Below are 10,954 nucleotides of genomic sequence, written 5' to 3'. Positions count from 1 at the left end.
GGCGCATCAGCTGGCAACGAGCGGCCGCCTCCCCGGCCTGAGCCAACAGAGCCAGGATGGCAACGGTGCCGGCAGCGTCCGGAGCCGGTAAAGGGGAGTCGTCGCCTGCGGGACCCCGAGAGCTGTGCTGAGAAGGTAAGGGGCGCCGGCCCACCACCCGCCTCGTCCGCCTTTCCTGCCGGCGGCTCTCCAGCCAGCGATGCAGCCTCCCCCGGCGTCCCAGGCACAGCCACTCCCGGGCGGCCTGCCTTGCCTCTGCCTTGCTTAGATAACCTTGCCCGGCCTCGATCCCACCTGCTTCTTCCTTTCCTTTGCTTGTGTGTGCGCGCCCCCTCACCGGGTTTTGCAGCTGCTGTGAATTCCCCTTTGTTCTGCTGTTATATGTTTGTGTGTGTGTGTGTGTGTGTGGCTTTTGTAATACGCTGGTCCCGAAAGCTCTTGAATTCCCATAAAGAGGAATTCGCCTTTTCACCCTCTCCATCCAGGACTGAGGCTGTGTGCTGTATATCAAAAGGAAAGCCCCCTCCCGTTCCCCGCACTTCTGCTCCCCCCTATCCGTTCTGAAAACCCACCTTGCGTTGCCAGCATACAAAGGGCTTCCCAAAATGCTTTTCCTCCTTGCCTCCCTCCTTTCCCCTAGGTAATTTGCTTCTGTTTCCTGCCTGCCCGCCCTCCTACGAGACATTTCAATTTCCGTGGAGCATCGCTTTCCTCCTCTGTGCTTTGTTCGTGTTTCCTCCTGCTGTCCAGAAATTCCCCCAGTGCATTGAGGGGGTTCAGAGGTGGTCGTCGGCCTGCAAGTTCTCCCCTCCCCCCTCCCCCACGGGCGCCCTCGCTTTCAAAGAGAGGGGGGTGTATTTTCTAAGCAGCGCATGAATCATGCACCCTTCCCTATGACGTCACACCCTCCTCTGCTCGTGAGAACCTCATCCAGGGATGGGGTGTCGACCCAGTTCCTTGCTACCCAGGTAGGACCTTGGGGGAATTGGCTTAGCCTCCCTCTGTCTAGATTCAGGTAGGATGGCGGGGCCTGCTTTGCTCTGACACAAAGGCAGGGGGAAGCCAGAGGGCCTGTCAAGACGGCTGGAGCTCCTCCTACAGGTGAATCTGCTCCGGCTGTTGGGGCTGGGGCTGGCCTGTGCCAGAGGGCTAAAGACTTTGGCTTGGGCTGTAAACAAAGCAGTTCCCCGACTTGCAGTGCAGGCTGCTGCATATGGGCAAGTGGGGCAGTGCCCCAGCAGCCTCACTGTGCTCTCAGCCAGCCTCTGCCTGTCTGCCTTCGTCCTTACCACAGGGCCAGGGGTAGCACTAGGTGTCAGCTTCCTCTCCTTTTGCCTTTCTTACTCCTTTTTTCTATTTTTTTAAAACAATTTGATAGTTATTAACAACAATGAACAAAGCCACTCTGGGGTGGGGGTGGCTGCAAGGATCAAACCATAATATCCTGTAAGAAAATATGACTTAATATAAAATTACAACATTTCCTGCCAGAAAATCAAAACCTCCTTGAATTTGCATTCATGGGAATTATTTTATTGACAATATTTGTACAGGGCAACCACTTTCCCCAGAATTTATTTATATGTTCTCTTGCAGTTCTTAGATATGAGGTTACTGTTGCCATTACAGCCAAATCCCAAACTTTCTTTAAAACTGTTCTTTCCAAGAAAGGAGTAATGCAACTTTCAAGTTTTGAGCCATTAACATCTTTGCAGCTGGTAACAGATAAGATGTGAGTTCCTTAGTTCAGCAATATCAATACTAACTCAAAGGGAATTATTCCTCTTTATTGCACTTTCTCCCTCTCCAGTCCCACCACTTCGCCACTGAAAGTAGCCCTGCTGAGGAAGAATATAATATTTTGAATAGAGGTATAATTCCAGTTCTGTGTTTGATATTTGTTTTGGGTGGGAGGAGAATATCACTTCTGTAAGGAAGAAGGATTCTCCGGGAGGTGGAGTAGCTGGACTATGTAAGGTACGTGCTGGAGAAGTTTTATTCAGGACCATAACACTTGTGGAGAAGGACCATCGCTCATCCCTGGCAGCTTCCATTAAAAAAGATGTCACAACAGCAGTTGATGAGAAGGACTCTTCTCTGCCTGGGAGCTGCTAGACAGATTTGACAGTCCTTGGACAAATAGTCTGAGCTGCTATGAAGAGCTTCCTGTGTCCCTAGAGTTCTGCCTGGGCCCTGGCATCTGCTCTTAAGGTCAGGTGGTTGGCCACAGTGGCTGCTTCAGATGGGATCGGTTGGGTGTCGTAATGGCAACAGAGTGAGAGGAATAGACTGGGTCACAGTGTCCATCTAGCTCACTATCCTCCCTGGCAGCAGTTCTCCATCTCTGGCAGAGGTTTTCCACAACTTGACTGCAGGCCAGGTGCAGCCCTATTGGCCTCTCTGTCTAGTCCACTGGCCTTTTAAAACTTAAGTAACTACCAGGATTTGAACCTGGGACTTCCTGCATGCAACATAAGTTCTCTACCACTGAGCTATGGTCTTTGGGGGTAGGGTGGCAAGGTTCAGTGGTAGAGCATTTGCTTTGCATGCAGACGGTCCCAGGTTCAATCCCTGGCATCTCCAAATAGGGCAGGGAATGTTCCCTGCCTGAAACCCTGGAGAGTTTCTGCCAGTCAGTGCAGACAGTACTAAGCTAGATGGACCAATGGTCTGACTCTGTATACAGCTTTCTACCTTCCTTTCTCCAGGTCTTTCTGTTCAGATCTTTCAGCAGGAGCATAACTATTCTTTATTCCAACTAGACTTGTGTAGGAGAAGTTTCTTGGGGAAATGGGTTCTATGTTTCCTGACCATATTCTTGTGCAACTTCCACTCATTTCAGTGGGGATTTGCAAAGCAGAACTTCTCAGTGGATCAGCTCCTGTGTTACCAGGAAATGTAGTCTTTTTCTTCTTCTTTTTGCACTTTGGGCCCTGGAATGTTTTGTGCTGGTTGCCTCAATATCTATAATGCTAGGGCTCAGTTCACATCAGTGAATGACTCTGAAGAGCCTGTGAAAAGCTCTTTTCTCACTGCTGAGTAACCAAAGCCTGCCCCCATTCATTGGAGATAATAGGCAGGGAGTCTGAGGGTGAAATTTCTAGACAGTTTTGAATTTCCATCAGTTTCCCTGTTTGGAAACCAACCATGATTCTTACCTGGTTGTAGGTTTGGTGACAATGGTGTTTTTGGTCCCCACCAGCATTTATTAGCTTCAAAGGAAACACACATGTATCAGGAATGGGGAATTGGTGGCCTTCCAGATGTTGTTTCTGCAACTCCCTTCATCTCAGGCCAGGACAGCCAATGGCCCTGTGTATATGTGTATATGTCTGTCTGTCTATCTACCCATATGCACTTTGCTCCAGTCTGGTAATATTAGTTTGCACTTTGTCTCTCTCTATTTGAGTTTAAAATTCTAGACTGGAATAGCAGAGGTTATTGCAGAAAGCCCCCCCCCCCCCCCCCCGCCCAGAGATCGGCTTATCTACCTTGTTTGTCTCCTGATGCAAACAGAGAAAAGCTCTCTGTTTACAAAATAGTTCCAAGCCCTTGAGAGTCTGAGAACAAGGAGGGCATCAAAAGTAATTGTGTGTGTGTTTTTTTTTTTAAATAATTCCTCTTTTTTGAATTTCAGGTGATATAGTTTCCATTCTCCCAGATTCATATAGAGATTTTGATTTCTGCCTGTCTCTGTGGACTTTTGCAATAGAGCAGATCCATACCATACATTTAATGCACATAGGCTTCCCCAAGGAATCCTGGGGACTTTAGTTTCATCCTCACAGAAGCTACAGTCCCCAGCAGCCCTAACAAACTACAATTCCCAGAATTCTTTGGGGGAAGACCATGTGCTCTAAATGCATGGTGTATGCTCTGCTCCTAGTTTGTAGTGTAGATTGATTTGGATGTATGTGAGGGGGTTGTGCTTGATGGATTGTAGCCCTACTGAGCTCTATGGATCCAGGCTCCAGGTCAGACGCCTTTGTGAGCTTAGCAAATGGGGTGGGGTGGAGAACGGATTGGCACACCCTGAAGGCTTCAGGTTGAGGAGACCCATCCCCAGAGAGCCAACACTCTGTTGCTGGGTTCAGTGGCTTGCACAACTGAATAAACACTCCGGGAAATGTGAAGAGGGCGTTGATGAAAGGATCAATATTTTAACAGCTAGAAAATTGGGCTCTTAAGAGGGAACAAGTCCCTTGGGAATAAAAGAGAGCTTTTGTCAGGAGAGGAAGGTGGAACGTGGTGTTTAACTAAAGGTAACGTTGGGCCTCCTCCTTGTGGGATTCATTAGGATGCAATAGGTCTCTGAATGAGGTCACTGTCTCTCACACACAATGCGCTCTGAAATGTCAAGTGTCTTATGCCATCTGCACTCTTCCAGGCTCTTCCACACAGCCTTGGTTTCGTAATTTCCAATAAAACCCATCTCAAATGTGCCGCCTGGTCTGGAGCCGTGGTTTGCATTGGCGCTTATCATCATCACCACCATCTCCTCCTCCTCCTCCTCCTCTGGCACAATTTCCCTTTTGCCTTTTTACTGCAGGTTACTCCAGGGCGAGTTATCTTGATACTGCAGTGCACAGTGGTTGGGGGAGGAGGAAATGTAGATTTCTGCAGTTTTACTTTGGAGTTCCATCTGCTGCAAAAGCTCTTTCCTTGCGAGCAAGCTAGGCATGCAAAAGTGCAGGGAATAGAAGACTTCAAAGCCACTGGAATTCAAAGCATCCCAGGGAGACCACAGAGAATTTTCCAGGTTGGTACTACAAATTGAAATAATAGGTCAGGAAATACTCATTTTGTAAAGAAGCTGTGCAAGGCAGTTAACTGGGTTTTTTTTAATATATAAAAAAGCAAAATAAATCAGTTCCAACAACACTATAAAACAATTTCCAGAGAAGTAGCCATGCCAGTATGTGTAGCAAAAGCAACTAAAGAGTCTTGTGATGCTTTATTGACAAATTCATTATGGCGTTAGTGAAGGGTCATTAACCTTTTTGGGCATGTTTGCAAACTGGAGAAGCTGTTGTGAGCACACCACCCACCAGGGAATGCCTCTCTGGGTACATGTGTGCTTTCAGGCACCACACTGGCAACCCCTGGCATAAGCATTCATGAACTCAAGTCTAGCTCAGGTGCTTCTCCCAGGCATTTAATGCGGAATTGCCGTGCTTTGTCCACTCGTGTCTTAACTTCCTAGTGGTTCTTCCAACTTTTCTTAGACTGCAGAAAGTCAACCCCCCACCTCACCCCCACACTGAATAACTGAAGGGTAATTCAATCTCCACAGATGTGGATGCCTTCAGCTCTATTTTTCTGTCGTTTTGTTTTAAGGGTGGGGTTTTGGTATGGGCAGGGACATATTGGGAAAGGGAAACTTTTGATATGGGCAGGGACATACTGGAAAAGTTAATCTATCACCACGCTGCCCACATTCCTTGTAACACTTCCAGTGGGTAACATGTTACGACATTTAAATCATCATTTAATTTAATAGTTGGTAATTGATCTTATCATTATAATTATCACTAAAACGCTTTTCCACTTTGGGTGTATGTATGTATATATATATTGATGTCATGGGACCTTGTGGTGAAGGAAAAGTAAGAAATTGAATAAATTCTTTGTCCAGGCCACTTCTGGATACAGGGGCCACAACATGAGAGGCATTTCAGCAGAGACTGGTCAGCCATTTCCCAGGGGTAGTGCAGTTGTACCATACCCTCCATTAAGATTGTGTGCAGGTAGCTTTCGGCTAGATGACCCCCAGAATCACTTCCAACTCAAATGCAATCATCAGCACTCTGAATTACACCTGGGAGCACATGGTAGATCTCTTAATGCTGATAAAACAAGCTTCTTCTTTTTTTTAATATAATGGGTCCCTGTCAGTAATCTGACTGCCATATTCTGAACCAGCTGATGTCTCCAGATGCTGTTTGGGTATTTGCTGAAAGCATCATTCTGATATTCTGAAAAAGAAATGAGCCAGTGATGATAGAGCAGCGAACTGAATGTAAGGTCAAACCTGATTGCTGGGTTGTCTGCCCTCTGCCCCCCAGCTGTCTAGACCTGAGTTACATCCTTTAAAAATGCAGCGGTTGTGCTTGATGTCTTGTTTTGGAAATTATAGTATGCAGAGTGATAGATACAATTTCCCCTTACATACTACTAGTGGAAAGCACCTGGTGTGGCTCAGAAAGTGTCATTTGCTAGTTTCTAGGGCTGTGCACACCTGACTTAGGGTCCCGATCTGGAGCTATGGACTGGCCCAATCTGCATCTGGGTCAAATAATTATTGGGGGAGGGATGCTGTTTAATTAGGGTTTTTAAAAAACCCCATATGGAGGGTCTACCAGTTTCCAAACAAAGACAGAAACCAGTTTCTCCACCGGGGAACCTCATTGCCAAACGGGGCAACAATATCTAAATGCATAGAGAATGGATGGACAGAGAGACAGGCAGGCAAACCACTTTCCAAAATATGTAATACTTAGGACCAATGGATGTGGAATATTCTTTCAGGGTATGTTCACAGCAGAGAGAGACTCTTATATGCGCAGAGATGGGATGGAGCATACCTATGGGTGAGCACATGATCACGAGTGATGCAAGTCTGGAAACAGAATGATCTGCTCCTCCCTAGCAATAACATATTTAATACACCATGCCATTTGGTCCTGAGCGGCAAGCTCTTCGGTGTGAATTCCTGACCAGCCCATTTGATTCTGCAAGAGTTGTGACATTGATTCCAGCCACGTGGATGGGTCCTTTGAACACGCAGGAAGCTGTCTTATACTGAGTTAGACTATTGGTCCATCTAGCTCAGTATTGTCTACACTGACTGGCAGTGGCTGTCCAGGGGTTCAGGCATGGGACATTCTTCCAGCCCTACCTAGAGATGCCAGGAATTGAGCCTGAGACCTGCATGTGAAGCAGCTGTTCTGCCCCTGAACTATGGGCCTTCCCTACTGTGACATCAGTGATAGGTGATCTTGCCAGTAATAGGCAGGCTGAGGATATTCTTTTTAAAAGATCCTGGAAAACACCAGCAAATATGTCTGGGATATTTCAGCAAGTTGTTACAGGTTTCCCTTAAGATCTCCTTCCCATTGGCCTTAGAACACCTCACCTACTTCTCTGTGCGACTGACAGTTTTAATCTCTTCCTCCTGCTGTCAGGAGATTTCCAGATACTACTTTTGGAGTGGCAATTATTCATTTGCTGTCCCTTTTAAACCACAGCTTGTGTGCGTGTGTTTGAGAGAGAGAGTGTGTGTTTGAGAGGTATGTCATTGGATAATAAGAGTGTTCAGGAGAACATTTTATTTCTTCCTGGATTTGTTCCCAATTTTATTCATAATGCAAGAGCGTAAGTTATACCAGACCTAGTGAATGCCTTCAGCAAATGGAGGAAGATGTACAACTTATTTGTTGATAAACCCCTGAGATAAACCCCTATTCACAATCAAGCAGGACGTAAATCTTATTAATTGAATAAATCATTTTGATTTCCTTTTCTTTAGCCTGCCTGCCAGTCCCTGTGTACATGCAGTTATCACTCTTGCTTTTCTGAGTTGCTGCACCAGTGTCAAAATCTGGCTCAGAACCCATCTGCACCTACAGATTCACATCGCTAACATACTGCTTTAAACAGTCATGGCTTCCCCCAAATAATCCTGGGAGCTCTGATTTGTTTTAAGGGTTCTGAGAGTTGTTGAGAGAAACATACACACCCCTTATTTCCCTCAAAAGAGCTATAGTCTGCTGGGTTCCCTAGAGAGAGGGGCTGGTTGTTAAACCCCCTCTGGGAATTGTAGCTCTGGGAGGGAAATAGAGGTCTCCTAGCAACTCTCAGCACCTTTAACATTTTGGAAACCCCTGTACAGTGGTACCTCAGGTTACATACGCTTCAGGTTACAGACTCTGCTAACCCAGAAATATTTCTTCGGGTTAAGAACTTTACTTCAGGATGAGAACAGAAATCGCGGGGCGGCGGTGCAACAGCAGCAGGAGGCCCCATTAGCTAAAGTGCTGCTTCAGGTTAAGAACAGTTTCAGGTTAAGTACGAACCTCTGGAACGAATTAAGTACTTAACCCGAGGTACCACTGTATTGCCGAGCGTCTCCAACAGTAACCACACTGTGCCACTTTCTATTTAGCTACATCTTCTTCCTCTTTTCTCACGTGGGCACTGGGAATGCTTTCATTGCTTCTCACTCTGCTGGATCAGGCCAAAGGTCCTGTCTAGCCACAGCATCCTGTTTTCACAGTGGACCATCAGCTGCGCCAATGGAGAGCCTGCAAACAAGACAGCAGAGCTCTCTCACTTGTGACTATCCTCGTGTTTCCTCTCAGGAGCGCAAAGCAGTACATGTGGTTCCAGGCCTGTGCAGAGAAGGCAGGGGCAGCTGGGTACACTTGTCTCGGACCTCAAAGGGGAAAAGCTAGCTGGGTGCCCCCGCCAGGGGCCTGCTGGACTTACGATGTCAGGCCAAGAATTAGATTCCCTCCTGGGGCCTCAAACAAGCTCTGCACAGGCCTGCGTGGTTTTCCCATTTAATCATTACAACAGCCCTGTGAGGTAGGCTAGGCTGAGAGGCAGTGACTGGTCCAGGGTTCATGCCTGAGTGGGAATTGATTCTGGATCAGTTTGCAGTTCTTGCTGAACACATTCCTTGGAGCCACATTGTTTGAAAAGCCTATTCCCTTTACAGTTTTGTGAGTACAATGGTACCTCGGGTTACAGACGCTTCAGGTTACAGACACTTCAGGTTACAGACTCTGCTAACCCGGAAGTAGTACCTTGGGTTAAGAACTTTGCTTCAGGATGAGAACAGAAATCATGCAGCGGCGGCATGGCAGCAGTGGGAGGCCCCATTAGCTAAAGTGGTACCTCAGGTTAAGAACAGTTTCAAGTTAAGAATGGACCTCCAGAATGAATTAAGTTCTTAACCAGAGGTACTACTGTAATTATGTAGTGTGCTGTGTGACTCTAAGTGAAATTTAGACAGCAGTAAAGATGGAAACTGATTTTATTTTCCCCTGAGAGGGAGGGATTGGCCTCGTCTTATCTTTGTTGACAGGTTGTATGCAGGTTTCTGTCATGCTCCAGAAACCTACAAAACCTGTTTGACCAGCAGGACAGAAAGAAATTGTGTCCTTAGTGGAAAATTCTGTCTGTCCATCCGTTCATTGCTGTTGCTTATCTCCAGCGTAATGGATCTTGATGATGGAGTGTTATGCTAGCAAAACCAACTGTGCTGGGGAGAGTTCACACAAAACTGGCTAAAGAGCTATCTCTGAACCAAAAGTCCTCCTGCTGCTTTTTATTCATGCCACATACCAAAGCATGCAAGCTAAGCCTGGGATGGAGACAACCTGTGGCTCTCCATATATTTTTGGGAACTGCAACTCCTATCAGCTGTGACCGGTGCCCACATTGTCTGGGGCTGATGGGAGTTGGAGTCAAACAAAATCTAGAGCACCACAGGTTGCCCATCTAGAGCTTTGGTCTCTGTAAACAAATGGATGTAAAAAGATTCCAAATCTTAAGTCTCTCTCTTTGGCAGATGTTGTGACTGTTCATCTTTGCTTACATCTGGAGCGTTAACAGTCTCTGTCCCACACATTGTAATCATATAACCAATTGATGACTGTGGTCTGCAGACGAGGGCTTCCTGCAGATGCCATCTTATCAGGACGTCTGCTCCACACAATGTACTGTAGCAGGAATTGGACCATTAGTGTTGCGGTACCTGCCCTTGGAAAATTAGAGGCATGGAATTTTTCAGCAAATACTGAAGGCATTCAACAAGCCTTTTAAGTTGAGATCTTTCCAAGACTGTCTATATATTGGAATTGTTTTAAAGTCTTATCTCCTGCTGTTTGCTGCCTGGGGCTCCTTTTGGGAGGAAGGGCCGGATATAAATTTAATACAGAAATAAATGATTTGGTGATAAGGGACAAACTGCCCCTGTTTTAAACCATATTATTGTTAAGAGAGCCGGATGAGAGAGCTGGAGAGGGTGAGGGAGCCTGTACCTTTCCCAAGGACTTGTTTCTTTAGGCAGAAGGGGAAGTGTGTCACTACAGGGTCTGTTGCCGAAGACCAGAGAGGAAGTCTCTAGCAAAACCAGGGGAAATTGACTCTCTGCCTCTTATGTGGCAACCACATGGCTCTTGACTCTCCCAAGCAGATGTGTTCTTAAAAGCAGAACAAAGAATCCCTGTTTTCCTTCTGTTCCAGAGATCTTGAGTACAATGTGTACTAACTTGTTGAAATTCCCCAGACATAAGTGATGTCCCTCCCATCATATTTGCTGGAGTTTTTCAAGGGTCCCCCTGTAAAAGAATGTTTCTACCTCTTCAGCCTGCTTGCTGCTGGTGGTGGCGGCAAGCTCATCTTACGCTGATGTCCCAATGCAGAAGGCCCAAAGCTCTGAGTAAGAGACCTGCTTTGAGGGTTCTTCAGCAATCGAGTGGTGTATAAATTCTATTAAATGAATGAATGCAGAAAGTCCTGGGTTCAGTCCCTGGCATCTCCAAGGAAGAGAAAGAAACCAGAAGGGCTGCTGCCGGTCAGTGTGGATGGTACTAAGCCATATGAGCCCAATGGTCTAGACTCATTGTAAGGGCAGCTTTCTATGCTTGTACTGACCTCTCTTATCTGTGCCACATTAAATGCTCTATCTGTACCCTGTTAAATGCTCAAGGCCCATGGGACCAAAAGGGGGAGGGAGCAAAATAACCCACGGTACACAAGTGTTGCTAAATGACTCCATTATTTTCTCCTTGATGGCTCTTGGTGCCTTGTGAGAGGCTATCTGGCCTCAGGGTTGCCTTTGCCTTCCCAGCCCCTAAAACTTGACAGGAAGTGGTCCTGATGCTGCTAAAACAGGCAGAGATGAGGTTCCCATGATGCAAGGCTGTCTGGTGTAACCGTTCAGGTC

At 46.6% G+C, this 10,954-nt stretch overlaps 1 protein-coding gene across 2 annotated transcripts in view; it reads left to right on the top strand.

Annotated features, from left to right (window-relative positions):
• The window catches only part of ABCA3 (ATP binding cassette subfamily A member 3), a 73,939-nt gene continuing 62,985 nt past the window's right edge, over positions 1-10,954 (top strand). Inside the window, exon 1 of one of the 2 annotated variants that reach the window (XM_081839503.1) lies at positions 1-135. The gene's annotated coding sequence lies outside the window, so the exon portion shown is untranslated. Of the gene's footprint in view, positions 136-4,638; positions 4,760-10,954 lie in introns of those variants that run through there. The other variant, XM_081839504.1, reaches the window with a different exon arrangement.

The sequence above is a fragment of the Podarcis erhardii genome (genome assembly GCF_964252035.2).
Source record: "Podarcis erhardii genome assembly, chromosome: 14".
Lineage (NCBI taxonomy): Eukaryota > Metazoa > Chordata > Lepidosauria > Squamata > Lacertidae > Podarcis > Podarcis erhardii.
Note: the sequence above shows the minus strand (reverse complement) of the source record. Positions and strands in the feature narration are given on the sequence as shown.